At 39.3% G+C, this 12,303-nt stretch overlaps 1 pseudogene; it reads right to left on the minus strand.

The window, feature by feature from the left end:
• Positions 1-8,026: 8,026 nt before the first annotated feature.
• On the minus strand, positions 8,027-8,150 carry LOC142441615 (small nucleolar RNA SNORA33; annotated as a pseudogene).
• Between the last annotated feature and the right edge of the window lie 4,153 nt (positions 8,151-12,303).

Consider the following 12,303-nt stretch of genomic DNA (forward strand, 5'->3'; position numbering starts at 1 on the left):
TAATTTGATCAAGGGATTAATTACTCCGATTTAAAATTCTAGATAATTAAATGGAAAGGAAAACTTGTAACCATTTAGAAGTCAGCTGGCAGGGAAATCACAAATAGGGAGCGTCGAGAAGATTCATAAGTACAGACAGCTGCAATGCCTTTTTAAAAGTACAACTAGATGATACTGACTACACAATGGGAGGTGTTGCTTGAACTTTCTAAAATATTCAATAGTTAGAATATTCATTCAGAACCACACAGCAATACAGTAAATGAATGGAGCATTAGAAATAATATGAGTTATAATTATCCTTTCTTTTTTATATATTTTGCATCTTTATTCTTTACTCCTCTTTCATCGAAGCATTCTTTTTCTAACAGTTCATTGGCACTTAATTCCCACATCACAAACTTCAATAGTTCAATCACATCAGGAAGAGGTGTGCAATCATTACCACAATCATTAGAACATTTTTCTCCCCCCACGCCATGGTTAAATCTCTTTTAAAATGAGTTATGTGAGAGCACCATCAGTCCTAGAGGGTGCTCCCTCCCCACTCCCACATACATTGATTCCCGAACCTCCTCGCCCTCCCTATCTCCGAAGCCCCAACCCTACCTCCTGTGAACTCTCCCATCAGTTCCTATCCCTATTGCCTCTGCTCGTCGGTGCTTCACAAACTGAAAACCCAACGGAAAGAGACAAAGAAGAAAAACAGTAAGTGGTAAGGATAAAATAATGATACAGAGATAAAAATACACATGGCAAGAAAGCAAAGACCACTGTGAATATTTAAAAGACCAGGAAAAGAATTTTTGTCATCGAACAAGGAAGAAATTCTTGCACCTAGAAGAATCTCATGGGGATCTGCCAGCGGCTTAATCAGGCTTAATGCTCTGCAGGTGCGTTTGGGGCTCCCACTGTCCTCCATAGGCTTTTACAAATTGAGTGTTCGCAATTTAGTCTCTGAGACTTCTCCCTTTGTCATATTTGACTTTTGTTATTTTAATCTTTGGATCACACAAGTTAGTGTGCTTCTTCCATGTGGGCTTAGTTGACTCCTCGCGTAGATAGCTGCGTGTTCAAATACACACCTTTAAGACCCCAGGCACTATTCTGTTTATAGCCGGGAACCATCTCCTTTCTTCACCACACTTTGCTGGAGCAACCTTTTCTTCAGTGATCATTTCGTGCAGGTGAGTATCAAGCACGGTCCTGTTATCAGAACTAACTCTTCTTTGATTGAAGCTGAAGTTCAGTGGGGCCCATAATCCATTGGGATATGCATGACTTAGGTTTATTTTGACTCTCATAATGACAAATTCATAAACCCATAAGACCAACTACCGCAACAACAGCAACAAATCAACTAGCAGGAAACAAGAGACAAACAAACAAAAACAAGCAAACTAAAGGCAGAGAAAGAAAACCTCCACTGAAACAGTTGAGTAAATTGGTGTCATTCATGCATCATCGGTTTTTCCAATGACACTTCACTCTGGGCATTGTAGCTCTGAGTCTATGCAAGTGCAGTCCGCCATGAGTCTCCGCCGCACAGTTCCATCTCCCATCCGGATGGGCCGAGCGCTGTTGACTCTAAGCATGGGGGTTGGTGTTTATTTGTGTATTTGCGTTTAGGCGCCCTCCCATTGGTTCCCACTCATCGTGACCCTGTGTGTAACAGAAAGGAAAACTGCCCACTCCTCTAACTTCTTCCCAATCGTTGCTATGCCTGAGCCCGTTGTTGCAGGCACTGCATTGGTATCACATAGATTAGCTCATTTAATTCCCAACATTCTTATAAAGTTGTTATTATTACAGTTTCAATGTCCTCCGAGGACTCTGACGCGTCCTTTAACTGTGGACAAACCATACAAGACATAGATCATGCCATCATCCTAAAAGTTTTCTTCATGCTCTTTCCTTAAAAAAAATTCCCTTTCCTGAATCCTCACCAACAGATACATCTACTGTTCTGATTTTCATGACAGTATTTTCATTAACCTGTTCTACAAATTCATGTAATTGAAGTCAGAAGTGTGTCTCTAGCTTCTTTTCCTTAGACCAATGTTTGTAGATTGAATCAGAACTAAACCACAATTGGTTTTTCTCTTGATTAATATTTTGGGTTTTTTTCCAGCTATGATAAATAAAGCTGCTATCATTACATAAATTGTTTTGTGTACACACTCACATGTTTTCATTTCTCTTCTATTAGAATTGAAATAATCAGGCCCCAGATGAGCTGCATGTTTTATTTTATAGAAACATTGGGGACATTTTCCTAATGAGGTCGTATCATTTTCCTAATGAGGACGAGAAGGCAAGTGGCTGCACATCTTCCTGGGCCTTTAGACTTGTCGTTCTTTAGTTGTGGTTACACACATGCGATTATTTGTCTTAGCTAGCTCGTGCTGCTGTAACACAAACACTGCAAGTGATTGGCTTTAAGTAATAGAATTTATTTTCTCATTGTTTGGGAGGGCAGAAGTCTAAATCAGGCATTTGATCATGTTTATTGAGTCCCAGTCGCCCTGGGATTTCTCTTTGGTCCCTTCGTGTTACTGGTCTCCTGTGATCTTCACGCGGCACCTGTCCTGCTCATGTTTGCCTTTATCCATTCTGCGCCTTTCATAAGTATTATATTATTGATATATGTACCCTACTCAGGTATGGACTAAGTAAAAACAAAGAAAGTTTATTTTCAAGCATGCTCAGGCTTACAGGTATGTTGTTTTCGAGGGCTGTGGAGTCAGTTCAAACTCATTGTGACTCATGAATAGCAGACCCAACACTGCCCGGTCCTGCACCATGCTCACAGCTTTGCTGCCACGGCTTCAATCCATCCCACTGAGAGTGTTTCCCCCTTCACCGGTCTTCTACTGCACCAAGAATGATGTCCTCCCCGAGGACAGGTAGGTCTCTCTTGATAACATAACCAAAGTTGGTGAGGTGAAGTTTCCCATCCCCATATCTAAGGTGCATTCCTCAGAGATGTACTTATTTCAAGAAATATGTGCTTGTTCTTCTGGCACATTGGTGTATTTAATATTGTTTGACAGTACCGCAGTTGAAAGCTGTGAGAGAGTGTTAAGGGAAGAATTATTGGTGTTGGAATAGGTAAAGAAGAATGGAGTAATGCTTGGCATCTGCCTGTGACTATCACCAAGGAATTTGGGCCTGGAACCTCTTTCTCCCTACCAAAGTTAGAGCAGGTCATACATGGCCCCCTGCACCATTTCCTCGGTATCTTTGATGGCATTTAAATCGTTTATTATTGCAAAATTAAACCATAATAAAAGAAACTTCAGTCAAGTTGGTGGTTTCATTTCTGTCAATCTTTGATGCAAAAATCTTTGATTCAAAGATCTCTCTGTTCTAGGCTAAAATATCCACACTTAAAATTATGTCACTAAATCTTTTTTGTAATAAATTTCTTCAAATTCAACAGAATTCTAGAACTTAAGCAAGAGTAACTATACTTGCTATAGTGTTATCAGGCTCATCAAAATTTCTACTTGCATTATTCACAAACCAGTTAATACAAAATTTTGTCTATCATAGATAATTCAGGCTTTGTTTTAGCATTAAATTTTTAGATTTTTTGAACTCAGAGTTGATTGTTAAATTTTAAGTGATTTCTTTTTTTAAAGAGACATTCTGTGTTTGAGCAGCTATTCTCAGAGAATAGCAAAAGGCTTCCCTGTAGCCTTCAAAATCGCCCGACAAAACACACATTCCATTGTTGCTGTTGTTCTTATTGGAATCTGACACAAAGTGACACGGTGCACTACAGAATGAACTGCTGCTCAGCCACGAGCCATCCTGAAATGGTCCCTACGCATGAGTCCATTGCGGCAGCCATGGGTGTTCCCATCTCATTAACGGTCTTACTCTTTCACACTATCCCACCACTCAACCAAGCATCATGGCCTTCTCAAGGGAATAGTCACTTCTAAAGATGTGTCCAAAGTATGTGAGATGAAGTCTCACCACTCTTGCCTCTAAGGAGCATTCTGGCCATACTTCTTTCTATGCAATTTTGTTCCATCTTTTGGCAGTCCATGATATTTTCACTATTTTTCTCCAGCACTGCAATTCAAATGCATTGATTCTTCTTCAGTCTTGCTTAGCAAATGTCTAACCTCCACCTTCATATGAGGTAATGGAAAATACTATGTCTTAAGTCAAGCACACTTTAGTCCTTAAAGTAATATAGCTTTTTAGTCCTTAAAGTAATATAGCATTTTAGTCCTTAAAGTAATATAGCTTTTCAATACTTTAAAGAGGTCTTACTGAGAAAAGAAAACCAAAGCCTTTTGATTTGTTGACTGCTGCTGCCATGAGCATCGATGGTACATTTGAACAAGATGAAATCTTTGGCAATTTCAGTTTTTTCTCCATTTATCATGATGTTATCTATTGGCCCCATAGTGAGGATTTTAGTCTTCTTTACATCGAATTATAATCCATAATGAAGACTTTAATTATTGATCTTTATCAGCAAGTGCTTCAAGTCCTCCTCCATTTTAGTAAGCAAGATTGTGTCATCTGTGTATCACAGGAGGGTATTAACTCTGATGAAACAATCTTCTTCATATAATCCAGCTTCCCTGATGGTTTATTCAGCATACAGATGGAACAAATAGGGATGAGAGCATACAAGCCTAATACACACACCTATCCTGATTTTAAGCCAGCCAGTCTTCCTTTGTCATGTTCAAACAACTGCCCTTTGATCCCTGTCCATGTTCTGCAGGAGCACCATGACGTGTTCTGGAATTCCCACTGTTCTCAATACCATCAGTCATTCCTTATAATCCACCCTGGCTGATGCCTCGACATAGTCAATAAAACACAAGTTAACATCTTTCTGGTATGATCTGCTTTCAGCCAGGAGTCATCTGAATCTGGCCTGACATCTGGTAAAGCCCCGCCGATGTTCTGCAAAAAAGAACCCTTTGGATGATCTCCAGCAATATTGCTTGCGTGTTATATCAATGATATTGTCCTATAACTTTTCAAATTCTGTTGGGTCACCTTTCTTTGGAATGGGTCCAAATAAGGATCTCTTCCAGTCAGTTTAGTTTAGGTCAAATAGCTGCTTTCCACATTTCCTGACATAGACTAATGAGTGTTTCTAATCCTTAATGAGTTTATTGAGCATTTCAATTAACATTCCAAAAATTTCTGGAGCCTTGTTTTTGGCTAATGCTTTCAGCTAAGTTTGACCTTCTTTCAGCTCCATTGGTTCTTGTCCACGTGCTACCTCTTAAAACAGTAGGATGTCAACTGGCTCTTTTCTTTTTGTTGCAGCGACTCTGTATTCTTTTTATTTAGTTTGGTGCTTACCACATCATTTAACATTTTGCCCACAGATTATTTCAATCTTGTAAATAAAGGCTTGATTTTTTTAGTTCTTTTAGTTTAAGATATGTTGAGCATGTCCTTCTTTTTTGCCTGTCAGTTTCTCAGACTGTGGTGCTCTGTGTATTGCTTTGATGCTGGAAACTATATGGCCTGTCTTTCAAAGGCAAGCAGGGTCACTGAAAGTGAACAGATTTCAGCAGAATTCCAAGATTCAGAACAGACTACAAAGACGTAAGGGAGTGTCCACTTCCGAGGAATTTGCCACTGAAAACCTTATGATCAGAATCAAATAGTGCCAGCTACTGAAAGCCTCATGAAAAGAAGCAGAACCTTGTCAGAGATAGTGTTAGAAGATTAAAAAGAAAGAAAGAAAACATCCAAGTGGATGTCAGAAGAGACTCTGACACTTGCTCTTAATCATAGAGCAGCTAACCACAACGATCCTAAGAGAGGAGGAGCAAGAAAGTGTCTCAGGTAGTTGGGATACGGTTCTAGTGGAGACCAGTCCCTGGAGAAGGACATCATGCTTGGTAAAGTAGCGGGGCAGTGAAAAGAGAAAGACTCTCAACAAGATATTCACAGAGTGGTTGCAACATGGGCTCAGATGTCAGAACCACTGGGCGGATGGAGCAGGACAGGGTGGTGCTTTGTTCTGTTGTACACAGGGTCCCTGTGAGTCAGAACAATCTGAAAGCACCTAAAAACAACATGGGCAAAATATTGAACAATGCTGAAAGCACCAAAAGAAGATGAAAGAAGTACACAGAATTGCCATACCAAAAAGAATGCTGCAACATTAAACCATTACAAGAAGTAGTACATGGTCCAGAACCAATAGTGTTGAAGGAAGAAGTCCAAGCTTCCCTCAAGACTGAATTGAAAAACAGAGCTCCAGGATTTGACAGAAAACCAAGTGCTACTTAATACAACAATAAAAGCGCTCACAAATAACTACCACATTTACCATGAGAGAGGAAATGAATAGTCTCACAATACTGGTCATTTTAATGAATCAAAATCTGTAGAGGAATCAATCAAATGGAGGAAAATACAGATCATTATTTCAAAGAAATATTGCCTTGAAATAACCTTTAAGTCTTAAAAAAGATCTCCCTAAGTCTTCTTGAAACCAAGTAATTTCTTTATATCAATCTCTCTCTCTCTCTTTCTCTCTCTCATATATATATTCAAATGGCACTGGTTTTGCTCCTCTAAGGAACAGAGCCTGGCACACTCATCTACCATGATCCATGCAGATTTTGCATATGTCAGACCAATTCACCAAATGTTAAAATGTCTATGATGAATATACACATAGGAGATGGAGAAAAGACTATTGGGTTGTTTCATGTACCTGGGCTAGAACACTATTTATTCCTGGGTGCCCGTGCCTTGATTTTAACAGGCGGTCAGCACATGAGGGATGGAGCCTAGTAAAGCATGCTTTCACAGTCGTCTTAGTTTGAGAACCACTGAATAAAGAACATGCTCCCTCTGGAAAGCAGCCTCAGCCCTAGAATAGCAAGGGTTCATTAACTCATTAACTAGCTATGGTCCTTGGAGCCTTTTAAAGAAGGACCAGCTATCAAATGAACAGCCCTAATGCTGTCTACACTTACCATGAGAGACCAGGATAAGAAAAAAAAGCTTTTATATTAAATGCATTTATAATTAAGATGGTACAACTTACCATTTCTGTGTGGTAAAGTGCTTGAGGCTAATGTCCTATTTTTAAGAGTTTTGGGAACAGGAAATGATCCTGAATTTTCACCTGATATTTTTCTAGGGAAAAGTGCAGTCCAGTATGACACCTGCCGGTGCAACAGAGCGAACACAGTGTGACAGAGCATCAGAGACAGCAGCCAAAGAGCAGTGCCTCTCTGCTCTGCCACGTTGCCCTAGATTTCCTAAATCCTGACCTGGTAGAGCTGTAGAGTTCAAAAAGTGCTGATTACTTTTCATCCCTGGGGATCCAAGGGTCCTAGCCAAGTAACAAAGGGAAAATATAAAGCAAAAAATACCTACTGGTCAGGATATAAAATAAGTTCAACTAAAATCCAGACACACCCACCAGAAGAGAGCTGATAGACTCAAAATATTGTGTTGAAGATAAGCCTTAAATTCAAACAAGCACTTTCATTCCATTGTGATTTTAGTCACTCAAAAATTAACTATTAAACAGACATATATTTTATGACAAAAAAGGCAGAATCATGATAGAATATTTCTATATAAAATTTAAGTAGAATATTGTCAAATTCTGTTTTCACAATTGCCATCATTACTTTTTCCTTCCAATTGCATTCTATTGTAAAGCTCTGCACACGTTCTAAACCACCAACAGCTCTCTGGGAGAAGATATATCGTTCTACTCCTTTGATGAATTACGGTCTCAGAAACTCACAGGGGCAGGTCTACTCTGTCCTCTAGGGTTGCTATGAGTCAAAATTGACTCAATAGCTGTTAGTTAGGTTCCTTCTGAAAACGTGTCCAAAGACCAGGAGGCAAAGTCTACTATTTTTCCTAAGGAGCAATCGGACTGTTCTTCTAACAGATTTATTCCATCTTCTGGAAACCCCTGTAAGAGTCAATATTCTTCACCCAAACCACAAATCAACGGCATTCATTTCTATCCATATTTCTTATTCGTTGTTCGGCTTTTTTTTAATGTAGCCACTTTCAGGAACCTTTCTGACCTCAATTATCCTTAAAGCTCATAACAGCTATTGCCAGCTTTTTCTAAATTTCTGCAGAAACACATACAAGGTAGCAGAATCAGTGGCTGACTTTGTTGTTCAGCTTTTACATGCATATGAGGTTTGGAAATACCATTGCCTATCTCAAGGATACTTTCATATTCAAACATCATATTTTCTTCTAAATGCTTTAAAGAGATCTCTTGCAACAGATTTTCCAATGCACTGTGTTGTTTGATTTCAAGATTGATGTTTCCATGAGGGCTGATTATTGATCCAAGGAAAATAATATCCTTGGCATCCGCCTTTTCTCTGTTTTCCATGATGGTGCTTATTGGTCTAGTTGTGGGAAGTTGGGTTTTCTTCACATTGAGAAATTGGGTCTCATACATTGGGTTTTCTTCACATTGAGGTGGAACCCATACTGAACGCTCTAAGTGTAGTCTTGTTCTTCATCAATCAGTGCTCCAAGCTTTCATCCCTGTCAGCAAGCAAGGCTGTGTCATCTGCACATCACAGGTTGCTCATAAGTCTCCTTCCAATCCTGATGCACCTGGTTCCTCTTCATCTAGTTCAGTTCCTTGGTGAGTTTTTCAAAATATAGATTGTGTAGATATAGTGAAAGGATTCAACACCGACACACTTCCTGATTTTAAAATACACAACATCCCCTTGCTCGGTTCAAAGAAATGCTCCTTGGGGTATATGAGGCAGTTTCACATGAGCATAATTAACTGGTCTGGAATTCCGATTTTTTGAAATACTATCCACAATTGTTAGGATCCTCACAAAGAGAAGTCCTGGTGGCACAGTGGGCTACTTCTTGAACTGCTAACCATAAAGAGTTAGAGTCATGGAAATCCACAAGGTATGGTCCTACCCTGTCATATAGGCTCACTATGAGTTGGAATCAACTTGGTGGCAGTAAGAGTTTACATAATCAAAGGCCTTTTATAGTCAATAAAACACAAGTAAACGTCTTTTTTGTAGATTTTGCTGTCAGCCCAGATCCACCTGATATCAGCCATGTTATCCTTTGTTCTGTATCTTCTTCTGAATCTAGCTTGAATTTCTGGCAATCTTTATTGATGTGCTGCAGCAAAATAGCAAATAGCAATAAAATATTGAAATAAGTTTTCCATATAAAATAGTTCTGTTATTATGATGACACTTTGACTAGAATGGTTCACTAAAGCTGATTGGTAAAAGTTATCATAAGCACAATAGATTGCTGAAAAATTTTCAAAGAATTAGACAGTTATCTAATTAGAATTAAAAATTAGAACAAAAATATATAACACTTCAAAATCTATTGAAGACTGCAAGTGTTTGGGTGAGAAAGAGAGAAACATTTCATGCACCGGCTGCATTGTCAGATTGTGATCATGACCATTGCATGATTTGTGCTGTTTCTGTGTGTTGTGCCAATTAGTAGAGATTCCATACTGAATCTGAATTCCGTTACCTCAGTTGGTCTGTATAATGATCCTGGGAAAATCATTTAATCTCTTTGTGCTTCACTTTTCTCCTGTAATACCCATCTGTACAAAATAGTTTGGAGAGTTCCTTGCATAAGCACATTTAAGAAACATTTGCTAATATTATTAATAAGATGTCAGAATATATCACTTGTTATATATCTCCCCCCAGAGAGATACATATACAAATTAGAAACTATGTTTTACAAACTCAAACCATCATTTTGGATCAGATTGAAAACTAATGGTTGAAGGCAGATTCAGTAAAATGAAATCACTAAAAAACCAACTTTTTATTAGAAGACTGATGTTAATTGCCACGGAAATCTTCATTAACATTTTTATGGCATTTAATTTGAGCCTGGATTAGTTGATCTTTTATCAATTACTTAAATATGGGTATAAAAAGACTTATCTAATTTATTTATCTAAGTAATACTCGAAAAGTCTATAAACATAATTAACACATCTAACAGATTCAAAATAACAATTATCTACTTATCCAACACTTTTGCATTTATGATGATAATAAAATATTTCCTATAACATCTGATTATTTAGCACAATAACCTGGATTTCCTGCCTACATACAGCTCTAGACCTGCAGAGTCACCATGTCTGTCAGGAATGCAACTCAAGCAAGCAGCTCTCCAGGAGACCTCTTGCCAGTTCCATTACTACTGCCAGAGTCATTGGTAGAGGTTTTCTTTCATAAGAAGCAAATGAGGAAGGTTTTTAGGGTTCCCTTACAAGAAGGATCCATGAGTACCTGGAAGAGCCCAGGACAAGGTGAAGCCAGAAGAGGTTGCTCTTGCTCCGTTCTATTCAAGTGCCCCACAGAGACTGAGTCCTTCAATGGAAAGGGGAGTGAGAATAATTTGGGGCCTGGGTGCTGTAACAGAATCGAACTGCCTCTCTTTCTCCTAAACTCAGGTTCCTGAGCTTAGCTTCTGAGCAGCTGTTAGTGGTCAAGCTCTTGGCCTGATATTCTAAGTCCTCCAAGTCCAGAAGCATGTGCAAAGGTTTCATGAAGTCCTCCCTGGCTTTCAGGGTAGCAGCAGGCAGTTGGAGCTACCAGGCCAGGTGCTATAGGAAGCAAGAACATGAGAAGCAATCCCAATTCATAATCTTGGCCCCAGTTTCACCCCAGTTGCCCAAGCCCCAAAGCAGCCACCTGTGCCTCTAGCGTAGCCATCAAACTCCAGATCCGCTCAAGCATCAGGGCCTTGGATTCTATAGCACAGGGTTCCTTAGTTCTAAGACTCAAACTCCAGGGCAACCGTCTCCTTGCACTTGGCGTAACTCTCATTTTGCATAATGGTTTCGTCTTCAGAGACTAGCCATTAATGAGGAGTGGGTATAATGGAAAAAGTTACTGTTTATGACATATCTACTGGACATTGCACATTGAGAAGGACAATTTGCATGCCATATTTTCTAATTCACAAGGTCTCTAACATAGAAGGTTATTCCTCTCCCTTTCTTAATAACATAACTTGCCACAGGTAGGCACCAGCCTGAGCCCTGGACTCAGAGATGCATCATATTCATCTAAGCCACTGATGATCAAAGTATAAACTTCAAAGCAGCATCACCAGAAACATCTAGGAACTTATCCGAAAATTAAATATCGAGGGCCTTCCTCAATCTATGAAACAACCAAACACTCTAAAGATGAACCTATCAATATGTGTTTTGACAAGCAGTATAAGCCAAACCAATAGTCCCGTACATCTTTTAAATCGAGAACTATATATAATCCAAGCCTGGAAAATAAGAAGCAAGGGAAATATTTTTCTTAAAAGAGGAGACAAGCCAGTCAGGGTGCAGGGTAGCAATGAAGAAACACACAACTTTCCTCCAGTTCTTAAATGCTTCCTCTCCCTCCCACTATCATGATCCCAATTATATCTTACAAATCTGGCTAGACCAGAGGATGTACACTGGTATAGTTAGGAACTGGAAACATAGGGAATCCAGGACAGATGATCCCTTCAGGACCCGTGGTGACAGTGGCCATACTGGGAGGATGGAGGGAAGGTGAGGTAGAAAGGGGGAACTGATTACAAGGATCTACATATAACCTCCTCCCTGGGGGATGAACAACAGAAAAGTGGGTGAGGCAAGACATCAGACAGTGTAAGATATGACAAAATAATAATTTATAAATTATCAAGGGTTCATGAGGGAGGGGGGAGGGGGGAAGCAGGGGGGGAAATAAGGAGGTGATATGAAGGGCTCAAGTAGAAAGCAAATGTTTTGAGAATGATGATGGCAACAAATGTACAAATGTGCTTGACACAACTGATGGATGGATGGATTGTGATAAGAGTTGTACAAGCCCCAATAAAATGATTTTTTAAAAAGAACTTTCTGGGGGGGGATTTCTCTTTTGCTGGGCCTATTGTGATGCCCTTCTGTGATCCCTGGAACTGTCACAGCCATATTTAGGCCATGAAGGTAGTTAGTCTGAGTGGTATAGACCAGAAAAAAACAGAATAGGAAGATGGAAGAAGCCTGAATTTTGACCTCAGTCACCAAATTAAGTAAAACTGTCTTATCTCCAGATTTCTTGTTATGCATCATAGATTCTTTTATGAATGAAATCATTTTAAGTTAGAGTTCCTAATATCTGAAAGCAAAACCATTCTATGGGATACCTAACTCGATTTGACAATTAAGCAAACAAACTCTGAGAGATCGAGTTACCTGCTCAAGATCAACATTGAAAATGATTTCAACAGGCTAGAGATATGAATATTTGTCTG

Source organism: Tenrec ecaudatus, chromosome 2 (assembly GCF_050624435.1).
Source record: "Tenrec ecaudatus isolate mTenEca1 chromosome 2, mTenEca1.hap1, whole genome shotgun sequence".
Taxonomy (NCBI): domain Eukaryota; kingdom Metazoa; phylum Chordata; class Mammalia; order Afrosoricida; family Tenrecidae; genus Tenrec; species Tenrec ecaudatus.